General features: G+C 35.5%; 1 long non-coding RNA gene across 1 annotated transcript; it reads left to right on the top strand.

The window, feature by feature from the left end:
* Nucleotides 1–6,012: 6,012 nt before the first annotated feature.
* LOC130052733 (uncharacterized) lies at nt 6,013–12,407 on the top strand. The gene is made up of 2 exons (XR_008801115.1): nt 6,013–6,909; nt 11,992–12,407. It is a non-coding gene; the product is annotated as an uncharacterized LOC130052733 (long non-coding RNA).
* Nucleotides 12,408–13,441: the final 1,034 nt, after the last annotated feature.

Genomic DNA, 13,441 nt, shown 5'->3' with positions numbered 1-13,441 from the left:
CTCCAGAACCACTGGGCCAATTCAATCAAATTTGGTATACACTATCCCTGGGTGAAGAGGATGCGAGTTTGTTCAGTTGAAAGGTCATGCCTCCTTCAAAGGGGAAATGATCACGAAAATGCAAAAATAGGGTGCGGTCATTTCAAAATCTTCTCAAGAACCACTGGGCCAGAAAAGTTGAAATTTACGTGAAAGCTTCCAGACATCGTGCAGATTCACGTTTGTTAAATCATGCCCCCCGGGTTCTATGATTGTGTACAGTGTCTATACCCCTCGCACCATACTGTGATGGGGTTTGGGTGGTGCGGATTTAGCCCAAATTAGAGAAAATCAAAGCATGAAAGGGACACCTGCCCAAAGCATGTTTTATGCACCAGTATATGTATGTATGGATGTCATGTAATTTAGGGTCCTGATTTATCAACTACATACGAAAAACAAGTATTCACACAAAAGAGAAATATGATTTTTCAAGTCTGTCATAATCTGACTTCGATGTATACCCCCTGACACATGTTTCAGACCCTCCCCCTTAAAAAAAAACAACTGTACCCCGCCACCTTACTAAATAATATCGACTAGTTCTACATTTTGTTTAAAATTGAACAGGCACACATGTACAGTTTTAATCCAAAAATACTAACAAATGCTGAAGAAATAATCACGGTTAAGGATATCATTACCAAATATGGAGCAAAGTTCAGGTGCTTTTTCAGCTGTGATGTTTATAAATAACTTGCAGGTCAATAATACTTATATTCTGTGTACTTGAAAGTACATTGTACATATGTATATACATGTATATATTTTTAGAAATACAGAAAAATATAAATATAGCTAACATAATGTCTTCCTCTGATTTGTCAAACTGGAGGTAAAGGTAGCAACACTGCAGCAAAAAAATATATTCACCCGTTGACGAGGATTATGCATTTTTTCTGGCTTGGGGTAATTTATGGAGTGGAGTGGAGTGGAGTCGTGGAGTGGAGTCAATGAATAAAATATTCATGTTTATCATGTATGAAATATACATTTACAAACCACACCACAGGACTTTGATATAGAAATGCCTAACAAATAAAATAAAAGAACATGCATTACTGAATTACTCTCATTTGGACCTATATATATACACAAGTTGGGAACGGGGGATGGTGCTGAATCAACACATTTCAAATAATTATTTTTATAATGAACTTTAATGTGAAAATTTAAAATGTTGAAAGATTTATAATTCTAAGGGGTCATCCATAATTGTCAACCATTTTCCAAAGTGTGCAAAAAGCACGCTCGGGGGGAGGGAGGTAAAAATCGACAATTTTACCGTACGCTCTTTTCTTTCTTTCTCTTGGTAGTTTTAGACAGGTCAAACTTATAAACTGAATAAAGCATCAACGTTCTGGACAATGATTTATTACTATTTATTCCAGTACCTTACAAAACAGGGGAAAAAAGTTGCTATGTAACACCGTAACAGTCCTGGACCTTATAAATTTTCAATTATGAACAAAATACTAGAACCAATACCCGAGAGCATTTAAAGCAAACTCATAGTTTGTTTGAAAACTGAATCTGAAACCTCAGTTTGAAAAAAAAATACAAATATGAAACTATTAAAAATAAAATATTCAGTCACCCGAGTCAACATAACCAGGTAGTTTATACTTGTTAAAAATAAATTACAGCATGTACAGGGGATGGATAAATATACATGTAGCAATATTTGCTTGTTTCCGTATCCTTATGTTGTATTTTTATATAATTTATGGTTGTAATATATATGTTGGTTATGAATAAAATATTGAGTATTAAAGGTAAACTAATAAAATTACAGAAAGTGATTGCATTTTGGTGCAGTAAATGATTTTACCTAATGAATTTGCATATCAAACACATGTATGAAAACCAAATTGAAAAAAATATATAAATTCAAGTTTCTACTATCTAGAATCCTTCTATACATGTTTTTTTTTTAAAATTCATTCCCTATTTAACAAGAGAAAAAAAGCATTTTTAATACTCCACTGTTAATGCTGATAGTTTGTCTTAATAAGTTTATAAATGCACATTTAAAATACAAAAGTGTAATGCCTATAAAAAAAAAAAGACGACAAGATAAGACAGACACATCTTTATTTTTTTCTATAAAAACAAAAATCTATTATGTACACAAGATTTGCACATTTATAAAACATTATATCATTCATATATAACAAGAAATAGGGGTACCAATATTAAAGAACTCATTATTTGAACTAAATTGCTCATTAACTTGATTGTCGATCTTCTTGTTGGGAATTTGAAAATGGGTGATGTACACTTTTTGACGGGGGTGGGTGGGTGGGGGGTCTCAAAAAGTGTGCTTTTTGCACACTTTGGAAAATGGTTGACAATTATGGATGACCCCTAACCAATTATCCAATTTTTATATCAGCAGTGTATGTTGACAGCATCCTGTCCTCATTTTCTTTCATTATATTCCACACAATAAGGTAAACTAATGTGCATCCAATTAAATGTTATGAAAAAAACCCACATACTTAATGCACTTTATTTTTATCTCAGAATTTGCTTACCCCCCCCCCCCCCACCCCCCACCCCCCCAATAAATAAATAAATACCTAACTAGCCAAACAAACAAGAAAAATTGAAGAAGAAAAACATTCATGTAATGTCTTACACTGCTGTGGAGAGAGGCTAAAACCCTCCCATTTTAATCTGTTTCATGTGCTACCCAGTAAAATACTAGATTTACTCCTGTCAATTGATCAATAATATTGATAGCTTATATCAATCTATAATTGATAAAAAAAAATCCTCAGCTATTTTGATAAAAACACATATAGGAAATGCCATTGCTAAGGCCATGCATTACACAGTGTTAAAATGTCATGAAGTGATTATCTGGCATTGCAGGTCATAAATTTGACCTCATTCTTGGTGCTTGTGACAGGAAAATTTTCCTTCCACCTAAGGGAATGAAGGGGCTTTGACAGATGTGTGTGCAACTAAAGTAGAACAAACTCCAGTACACCTATTTGTACCGGATGAGGGTGTTGAGTTACATTATTCTAAAATAAAGAGTGACAGTTGGAGGAGAGATAAGTTATGAAGCACAGAGACTCCAGCACTCCATGAATCCACGACTCCACTCCACTCGACCCTGATTTACAAATGAAAGAAAGCATTTGTAACCAGATGACCCCAAGAATCTTGTTATATACCCATTATGATATTATTCATACATTAAGTATTTGAATATATTCTGATGATTGTTCTAAACATGTGCTTAAACTTCATGTAGTCGAGTGATGCAGGCCCGTGGAACATAATATCGTTAAGTAGTCATAACTAATGAAATAGAATGGTGTAATATGATGGCATACTATAAAACCTGGCCTGGCCCCATTGGCCTGGCCTGGCCTCAAAGTTGGCCTGGCCCCAATTTTGGCCTCTAATTATGCTCCATTCCAAATTTTGGCCTGGCCTCAAAACTTGGCCTGGCCTCACATTTGGCCTCTAATAAAATTTTTGGCCTCAACCAAAAAAAATTTTTTTATTCAAAATTTTGATTGATTTGATTGATTTATTATTGGTTTTAGTTTTTCAAAGTCATAGCACATAAATGATATGTTTCTGTTGTTTTGTAAATGTGCACTTTGAAATAATCATGAACTACCACCAATCTGATTGATTTTATTGATTATCTTTTGATCAGTGTATTGAATAAATCATTTTCTTTTCCCTTCATATTTGTATGTACTAGTACACAACAAAACCGATTGCACAACTAATGAAACAATTGGCATATTGATTTTGTTTCAGAATTATGATTAATTTCATTGATTTATTATTGGTGTTAGTTTTTCAAAGTTGTAGAAATAAAATGATATATGTACATTAGAATAAACATGAAATACTACCAATCTGATTGATTTTATTGATTATCTATTGGTTAGTTTATTGACAAAATCATTTGCTTTTCCCTTCCTAACTTCTGTACTAGTACACCAAAAAGTATACTGATGAAATGATTGATTTATTGATATATTTTGTATTCAATAGAATTCAATTTGATATCAATTTACATATTATGAAAGTGTTACAATTGTGTTGTCATTATAATGAGCAGCGCACATTCAGAACAGAGCATGTGGTCTTAATGTTTTCAATGTGCAGATTCCACGCATTTAGTGTTACTTGTTTAATTTCCAATGCATGATAAATGACATTTAAAAAAAAAAATCAAAATAAACATAGTGAAGTGTTTGCTAGGATAATGATAATAGTCAATGATCTAAGGATTTTAGATTTGTATTTTAGTCTTCATTTATCTATACTTTACGTAGAATGAACAATGTTGATTAAAACGGATATGATGTATTATAAATATTTCTTTCTTGATTTCATAATTCAGTTTCAATATTCATTGCAAAAGTGACAAGTTCCCATGCTCTGAAGGCCTTCCCTGTCAGGATAAAGGGAATATCTATCACCATATTAAAGAATGGTGATGAAAACTTTGCTGAAGTTGGAAGTTCCATTGTACAGAAACAATGGAGCAGTCCAACATTTGCAAATGGGGTGTGTTTGATACAACAGAAATATTTTAATTAGTAACTCATCTTATGATTGTGCCTAAACTAAACGCAGTATTAAGTCTTCCCCGGAAGACATGTGTCGCCTGCTAGTTCATTCTATATGTAATATATCACGTATAATGTTGAAAAAGTAAATTATTGAAATGGTTTTTGTCACTAAACAGGAAGTTGATAAGCGACAGATTCGAAAATGTCTTACACAATACAGTTGGCCACACTGATGCTCTGTGCCAAATATCAGGGAGTTGCCCCATGTGGTTCTTGAGAAAACTGTGACAGAAATTTTTTTGCTGTAAGAAATTCTAAGTCCCGGCAAACAGGAAGTTGATAAGCGACAGATTCGAAAATGTCTTACACAATACAGTTGGCCACAGTGATGCTCTGTGCCAAATATCAGGGAGTTGCCCCATGTGGTTCTTGAGAAAACTGTGACAGAAATTTTTTGTGACGACGACGACGCCAGACGACGACGCAGGACGACGCAAGACGACGGATAGTGATCCCTATATGTCGCCACTGCGTAACGCAGGCGACACAATAAGGTATACAAAATTGTCTGTCTGAATTTTCAAAATTGTGATTTTTTTTCTGGTTTTGTGATAAAGCAACAGTAAAACAGAACTAATTACAATTATTATATTGAATCTGTCCACCGGCCCTCTTCTTATTTCATATCAAAGCCTGCATTAGTTAATCCCAAAAAATCGTTTGTACCTCTATCTAATTACTGCAGCAGCTATATTAAGCAAATATCAGATACATGTAATGCTCATAATATTGTCTTATAAGGGAGAAAAAAAGTTAATGCATCTACAAATTCACAAAGAGTAGCTTTAATTTTGTTCTAAATGTTTTTAGACTGGTGCTGTAGAACTCTGTGTTAAATGAATGTTGTAAATGATCTGATATCCCACTACAGTACTAGTGTTACATGTTTAGTTCAAATAGTTTAAACAGATATGAACATCCTTAATTCATCAAAAGTTGTAGTTTCAATCTGTATGATTTATGGTAGTATTTTTATTCCTAGATATCAAACTCATTGTTCTTATCAATGAGAGTGACTAAGGCGGTACACTACATTGCAGTGTGTGAAGTGTGATGATTCATCATTAAACTAGTGTGAATTTGTTTTTTAAATTCATTATCAATAAGTGAAGTGGATCATTAGTAAAATGAGAGTTTTCAATGTCATATTTACAAAACAACACAAACATATCATTTATGTACAACAATTTTGAAAAATCAAAACCAATAATAAAACAATGAAATCAATCATAATTGGGAAAAATCAAGAAGCCAATCATTTCATTACTTCCGTATACGTTTTTGGTGTGTACTAGTACATATGTTAGGAAGGGGAAAAAAAAATGATCAATAAACTGATCAATAGATATTCGATAAAATCAATCAGATAGGTAGTAGTTCATGATTATTTTAAAGTGCACAGTTACAAAAGAACAGAAACATATCATTTATGTGCTATGACTTTGTAAAACTAAAACCAATAATAAATCAATGAATTCAATCAAAATTTTTAATAAAAAAAATTTTTTTTTTTGGTTGAGGCCAAAAATTTTTTTAGAGGCCAAATTTGAGGCCAGGCCAAAATTTGGGATGGAGCATAATTAGAGGCCAAAATTGGGGCCAGGCCAACTTTGAGGCCAGGCCAGGCCAATGGGGCCAGGCCAGGTTTTATAGTATGCCGTAAATTTTTGCATGTATTGGGAGCAAATTACATAAAGGTCACCATGTTTTATATGACCTTTTATGAGTAAACCTCCTGGCGATACCACGCAAACAACAGATGATACATGCTAGTACCTGCATCACCCGTATAGGGCTGACGATTTTGACAGTTTTGTTACTAAATACGATCACTGAATCAGCCGCATAAATTACGACGCAAATGTGTCACTGAAACTGGCAGATCACGCCACCATTTAATATATACGGTATACGATTGTATTAGTCATTGTCAGCTTTTGAGATTCAGAGATACACACCGAGAGATTATCATAGGATTAAATTTGGATTACGATTGTGATTTTGTTGAGAGAGAGAATATTTAGCTTTTCACATTTTGTGCTAAATACGAACCTGGAATTGTTGCTATGAAGTTCTTGTTGGTATAAAACTCTGGATATAAAATATTGTTAGAACACAACCGCAGTTTCAGACTTTGTTAGTCTTCCAAATAAACTCAAGTAAAAGGATTACAAGTGGTTTATTTTTGATGCCGTGACCAGGATAAAGGAAAGAATTGAAGACAAGGATTAAAGACAAGGAGACGAAGGCGATAATTTAGGTAGGTAACAGAGAGGATTTAAATAATGCATTAGATGAATTAACAAAAAGGATTTAAATAATGCATTAGATGAATTCACAGAGAGGATTTAAATAATGCATTAGATGAATTCACAGAGAGGATTTAAATAATGCATTAGATGAATTCACAGAGAGGATTTAAATAATGCATTAGATGAATTCACAGAGAGGATTTAAATAATGCATTAGATGAATTCACAGAGAGGATTGAAATAATGCATTAGATGAATTCACAGAGAGGATTGAAATAATGCATTAGATGAATTCACAGAGAGGATTGAAATAATGCATGAGATGAATTAACAGAGAGGATTTAAATAATGCATTAGATGAATTCACAGAGAGGATTGAAATAATGCATTAGATGAATTAACAGAGAGGATTTAGATAATGCATATGATGAATTAACAGAGAGGATTGAAATAATGCATTAGATGAATTAACAGAGATTTGGGCAATCTGCTTTAAGACAAGATAAACAAATGGGGGGAGGGGGAGGGGGGGTGGGTGGTACCCAACAGTCAGAGTCAAGTTCCCAGACTTTAACAAGGGCCCTAATAAACAACTAAGTTTTAATAGGGAAACCTAAGTACACATTCACTCTAGCTCGGTTTAGTTTTATACTGTTTAAAGTCCCTCGCGAGAATATTTTACCATTACCGGTGAAGGGCTGTGATTTTTAGGCCTGTGCTCGGCGCTTACGGCATTTGAGCAGGGAGGGGTCTTTATCGTGCCACACCTGCTTTGACACGGGACCTAGGTTTTTGCGGTCTCATCCGAAGGACCGTCCCAGTTAGTCGCCTCTTACGACAAGCAAGGAGTACTGCTGGGTGTCAGGGTGACGATGGCGGGGATTTGTTTTCTACCGCATTATCAATTACTCTATCATCAGTAGTAACACCGTTTGAAGGGAACCCCGGGGAATTGATGAATTAAGCAATGGGTCAATGTTCTCATACCGGGAAAAGAAAATCAGGAAATTCCCACTCTTGCGTAGATGGCTTGCAAAGGGTCAGTAGGAGATTTCATTAAGAGATATTTAAATGAAACAGAGACAAGCGAAAGTGTTCCGAGCTGGAAAGACTTAGAAAAAATACTTAAAAATAGAGATAGCAATGAAGGAACAAAACTTAAAAAAGAGACTATCTTTACGAAGCTTAGGTACCACTAAGCCATCAAATGAAACCGAGCAAAACATCCGGAGTAGATCTAATCAGGAAGACGAGGACAATCCTCCTATAAGAAGCCGTTAGGAGAACGTGAGGATAGACCTAACTATGGAATAAATTTTACAAATAATCCTAGTTCTTGAATTTAAAGATAGGAAAAAAGCGTTTCAAGACTTTAATACCGGTAGATACCGAAGCTGCGGTATCCTTGATTAGTGAGAAAATGTTTGATAGTCTCCCCTTTCGCCTCCGAATAAGTAGGAAAGATGTCCTTTTCTGCAAAGCTGCAAATAGAAACTCAGTAACCTCATTAGATTCAGTAGAATTGACCTTTAGAATCAGTGGACTTGATATGCCACAAAACTTTTACGTGACAGACGGACTCAACAGAAACAGGATAATTGAATGACGAGATGACGAGACACAGTGTTCGACCTTGGCCTAATATATGTATATAGATAGATAAACTTGTACGGAATTCAGAGAGAATATACATATACCCACCATTGTAAGAACCTCCAAGAAATTGATCGTAAAACCCAACACTTTGACAGTGTGCAGAGGGAAGGTGAACAATGATTTCCCTGCTGAACAAGTGGATTTTGTGGAAGTCCACAGCAGAAATAACAAATTTCTTATGGATGACCCTGGCATATATAATAAATACTCAGTTTACGCCGTGAAAGTCTAGACATATTCCGATTATCATAGTAAATCAATCAAACAGACACTGGAAGATTCCCCGAGGTCACATTGTGGGACGGGTGACCACATTAGACACTTCGGAGATCTGCAAGAACTAGGACGACACAAGCAGAGACGAAAAGATCAACGTACAAAAGAAATTTGAGACTTCAAAAAGAGACTTGGTCATAAAAATCAAGACCTCTTTGCGAAAAAGGACAGTGACTAAGGTCTTACCAGTACCGTTAAAATGTCTGGGTGCTACGATCCTTTCAAAAATAGACCCTATAGAGTTCCCTTGAATAAAAGACAAATTATAGATAAAGCAGTAAAAGAAATGCTAGATGCCAAAATTATTGAAAGATTTCAATCCCCTTGGTCATTTCCTTAAGTAGTGGCCAAAAATCAAGATGGATCAGACAGTATGTGTGTAGACTTTCAGACTTTGAACACGACTATCAAACCAGTTTCTTTCCTATTGCCCCTTATAGACGATACCAAAGTATTTTACCGTTTTAGATCTTAAAAGCGAATATTGGCAAGTTCAGTTAGACGAAAAAGGTGACGAAAAGACGGTGTTCACCTATCACAAAGGTCTGTTTCAGTTAAAGAGAATGCCTTTTGGCCTGAGTAATGCCCAGTGGTCTTTCAAGAACTAATGAATAGAGTTCTTCACGGTCAGGAAGACTTTTGGATAACCTACCTGGATGACATTTTTATATTTTCTGAGACAGTAGAAGAACACCTGGATAACAGATGGGCGTGTCGGTGCTTGTCTAACATATACAACTTATATACGATCATTTCAGGAAACACGATCTGAAATTGAGACTCAAGAAATATAGTTTCTTTCAAGAACAAACGTAATATTTTGGATTTATCAGTAATGGAGAAGTTAAACCGGATCCCAAGAAAGTAGATGCAGTTCGACATTTACCAGCACCAACTTCTGTTAGAGAAATTAGAGGTTTTATTGGTTTGTGTAGTTACTACAGACGTTTTACTCCCAACTTTTCGCAAATAGCAGAACCTCTTTTCGACTTAACCAGAAAATGCGTGAAATGTAAGTGGTCAGAGATATGCCAAAACGCTTTTGACTACCCGAAAGATAGTCTCACAGTGCTTCCTTTGCTGACATACCCCAATTTAAACACAACCTACGTCTTTTATACAGACGCTAGTGATGAGCGTGTCGGTGCTTGTCTCACCCAGCAAACTGATGAAGGAGAAGAAAAAACCCATCTATTATCCAACACACAAGTTGTGCAAAAACCAGCGGAAATGGCCTACGATAGAGAAAGATTTCGCTATCCACAATGCTCTTCACAAACGTGACTGTTATCTGCACAATGTAGAGTTTGTGACATGAACTGATCACAAACCTCTTAAGTACATTTTGGACTCTCCAATGCAAAATAAGAAGATACAACTTTGGGTTCAGAGCATAGCAGGATATAACTGTAAGGTTGAATGTATATAAGGTAGATACAACTGTTGTGCTAATCTTCTCTCTAGACTCCCTTCTGTGTCAAAGATAATGAACCGAAGGAAGAATCGAATGACAATGAGCCAGATTGCAAGGGGAATTTCTTTGAAGTAAATGTTCTTAACTCGAGCGCTTTTTTGATTTCACCAAAGAAATTAGCTAGTTGTCAGGTCAAACAAACAGTCAATTAAACCCTTCATTGATCTTCTCAAAGAGATTGACATACAGGAGGCTCAAAAGAATGATGTTCAGATCAGAAAATTAGAAACAAGTTCACAAAAGAAAGAAAGATTGCATGCATACGTGAAAGGATGTGTAGTCTGTCAAAATCGGAGTAGTAAAAAAAACTTAACCACCCCTGCATAAACAGACATATTTCCATTTCCATTTGTTAAGGTAGAACTAGATTTATCAGACCCATATTCAGCTCCTCTATCTGGAAACAAGTATATTATTTCATCCAATGACATTTATTCTGGTTGGCCAGAAGCATTTCCAGTTCCTGATAAGTCCGTGGACAACATTGTCCATCTTATTCTAGAATAAATATATCCTAGGTATGGATTTTGTTGCAAATTTTAACAGAAAAAGGGACAAAAAATGTCAACAATGTTGTAAATAAGACTCTAAGAGAGTTCAACATAAATCATATTACAACGTCATCTTACAGCCCACAAGGAAACGGAAAGGTTTCATCGCACTCTTCACGATGTCTAAGAAAATGGTGAGCGATGTTCAAACATGGGACATTTACTTAAACCAAACTTTAGTCGCAATAAGATTTCACCCAAACGAATCATCCGAATTCTCACCATATTACCTGCTGTCCAATCACGATGTAGTACTTAGCTGATAGGAATATTAAAATTTCTAAAAAGGAAACAGAACAAAACGACAAGAAAAGTGAAGACGTTCAATTACAGGTAGGAGATCCAGTTTACTTAAAAACAATAAAAGAGAAAAAACTGAACAAGAAATGGCTACTTTACTACATAATTATAAAACAGACAGGATCAGTCAGTTTTGATGTGAAAGATCAATTGACAGGAACAACTACCAAGTGTCATGCCCTGCAATTGAAACTTGCTGACCTGGCGCAATGGCCAACCCATAGCAGCAATGAATCAGAACGATCAATGAGAAAAAACAAATTACGTGCCACAAACAGACGAGGAATCGTAAGAGGAAAAAGAAATTCTTGAACCACTTGTACGTGAAATATGCCATAAACAAAAAGAAAGAAAGGATTCCGAGGGCGAGGAAGATATACCATTGGCCGAATTACAGAGACGATTACGTGAAGAGAAGATCATGGATCAAGAACAAACGAAAACTACATTAGACAGTGACGAGACGGACGATTGTTACGAATCAAATGTTGAGAGACGAGAGTTTCAAATTGCAGATGAGAAATCCCCTAAACAAGACCCCATAGATCAAGAAATAGAAATAGATGCTGTAGCACCAGTAGGCCGAGGCTTCGGTAATCACGATACCCTAATCCCTTCGCCCTGGTTGCATTGGAAGCAGCCCATTTCCATACCACAAAATTCAAAATTAAACGAAAAAGAGAAGCTAGCAGAATTTATGGCGTCTATAGCCATATTTTTTAGTACATGTATACATGTATATAGGTAAGAGAATGTCAAAGTGAAAGAAACCTTAAGTGAAAAATGTAAATTCCATCTGAATATTTCACTCATGATGACATTATTTCTTACAGATGGGACACCAGTATGAAGAAGTTCCAGTCGAATTAGTAAATCTGGAAATGCCTGATAAAGATAATTGAATAGTTGGGTGGCGAAAAGGAAAAACCTTTAGATATTTTCAGGTTGAAACAGACGAGATTGATATCCATTTTGTTCATGAGAACAATCGCGTGAGAGTGATCTTACTCGGAGGAATACGCGTTATTTCGGATGAATCGGATGACGATGATGACGACGATTCATTACCCGGTATTGACGACCCCGACTCGAATATAGACAATGATAATGACACGAAGAAAACGTTAATGAAGGTACCAGACAATATCAGACCTCGCCAGCATGGAAGGGAACGTTAATTATGGTGCTCTCATCAGACAGTTGTAAATAATCATGAAAACTAGAACAAAATAAAGCTTCAAATACACTATATTATACCATTTATTATTTTTATAGAATGGCTGATTTAAGAAGGGGAATGGTGGACAAATTGTACATCACTGGTGATATGTGTCCTAGCATTTTACTGGAGCTGGTCAAGCAGGGGATTATGAAATATCATCGCCTGGCGAACGACGAAATCATTCCCAAACAATGTTTGCACGTAGAGATCAGAAGATTTAGAATTGATAGCACCTCTCTTAATTAATGGTTAAACGAAGATACCTGAAGTCCGAGGTTTTTAAATTAATGTAATTTACAAAAATTAAAAGATTTGTACATTATTGAGGGGTTTTCATGAATTCAGCGAATTATGGGCCCAGGTTCATGACATATTGGGAGAAGATGAAACTGGGATTTATTTAGATATATTTGATGGAATTGATAAAACTCCATTCCCGCAAAAATTAGAGAGACAGAATCATTTGTATTTTGTAAAATGGCGGAAAGAGAACATCGTCCTATCAAGCCATCCTTATCATTCAATCCTGTTGTAATAAACGGAAATAGACTGTCCGTAAAGAATAAACCCCCAATAGAAAATAGACCCCCAATAGAAAATAGATACCGCACAAACGAATCTAGTAGATTTAATATACAAGGGTTGAAAATCTCAAAGATTAAGCACCAAACAGTAAACATATCTCCAGATTCCAGTTTGGAATCAGGAGACGGTGATGAAGAGAGTTTATTCAGCGAAACTTGTCAACGAATTCAAAATTCACCAGGTTTGGTTATAGCTGAGATCATGAAATACCAAAGATTGATCGAAGGCAGAAAACCAGTTAGGAGAAAAGTTAATAAGGAACTTAGCAGAGTTATAGCAATTCCGTCTATGGTCTTGAAAGATGATCGACATCTTCCACTGTATCTTCCTTTCATGTCATTCCTAAACAAGATACTTTGGCTCTGAATACTACATGTACCATTCGAGGACCCACATTACAATGACGACACGTAAACTTGAGATAATGGGGATGGATGTATCAGTTTGATAGGCTTTTCTTTTGGTTATAACGACAA

This window comes from Ostrea edulis, chromosome 3 (assembly GCF_947568905.1).
Source record: "Ostrea edulis chromosome 3, xbOstEdul1.1, whole genome shotgun sequence".
In the NCBI taxonomy this organism is placed as follows: domain Eukaryota; kingdom Metazoa; phylum Mollusca; class Bivalvia; order Ostreida; family Ostreidae; genus Ostrea; species Ostrea edulis.
Note: the sequence above shows the minus strand (reverse complement) of the source record. Positions and strands in the feature narration are given on the sequence as shown.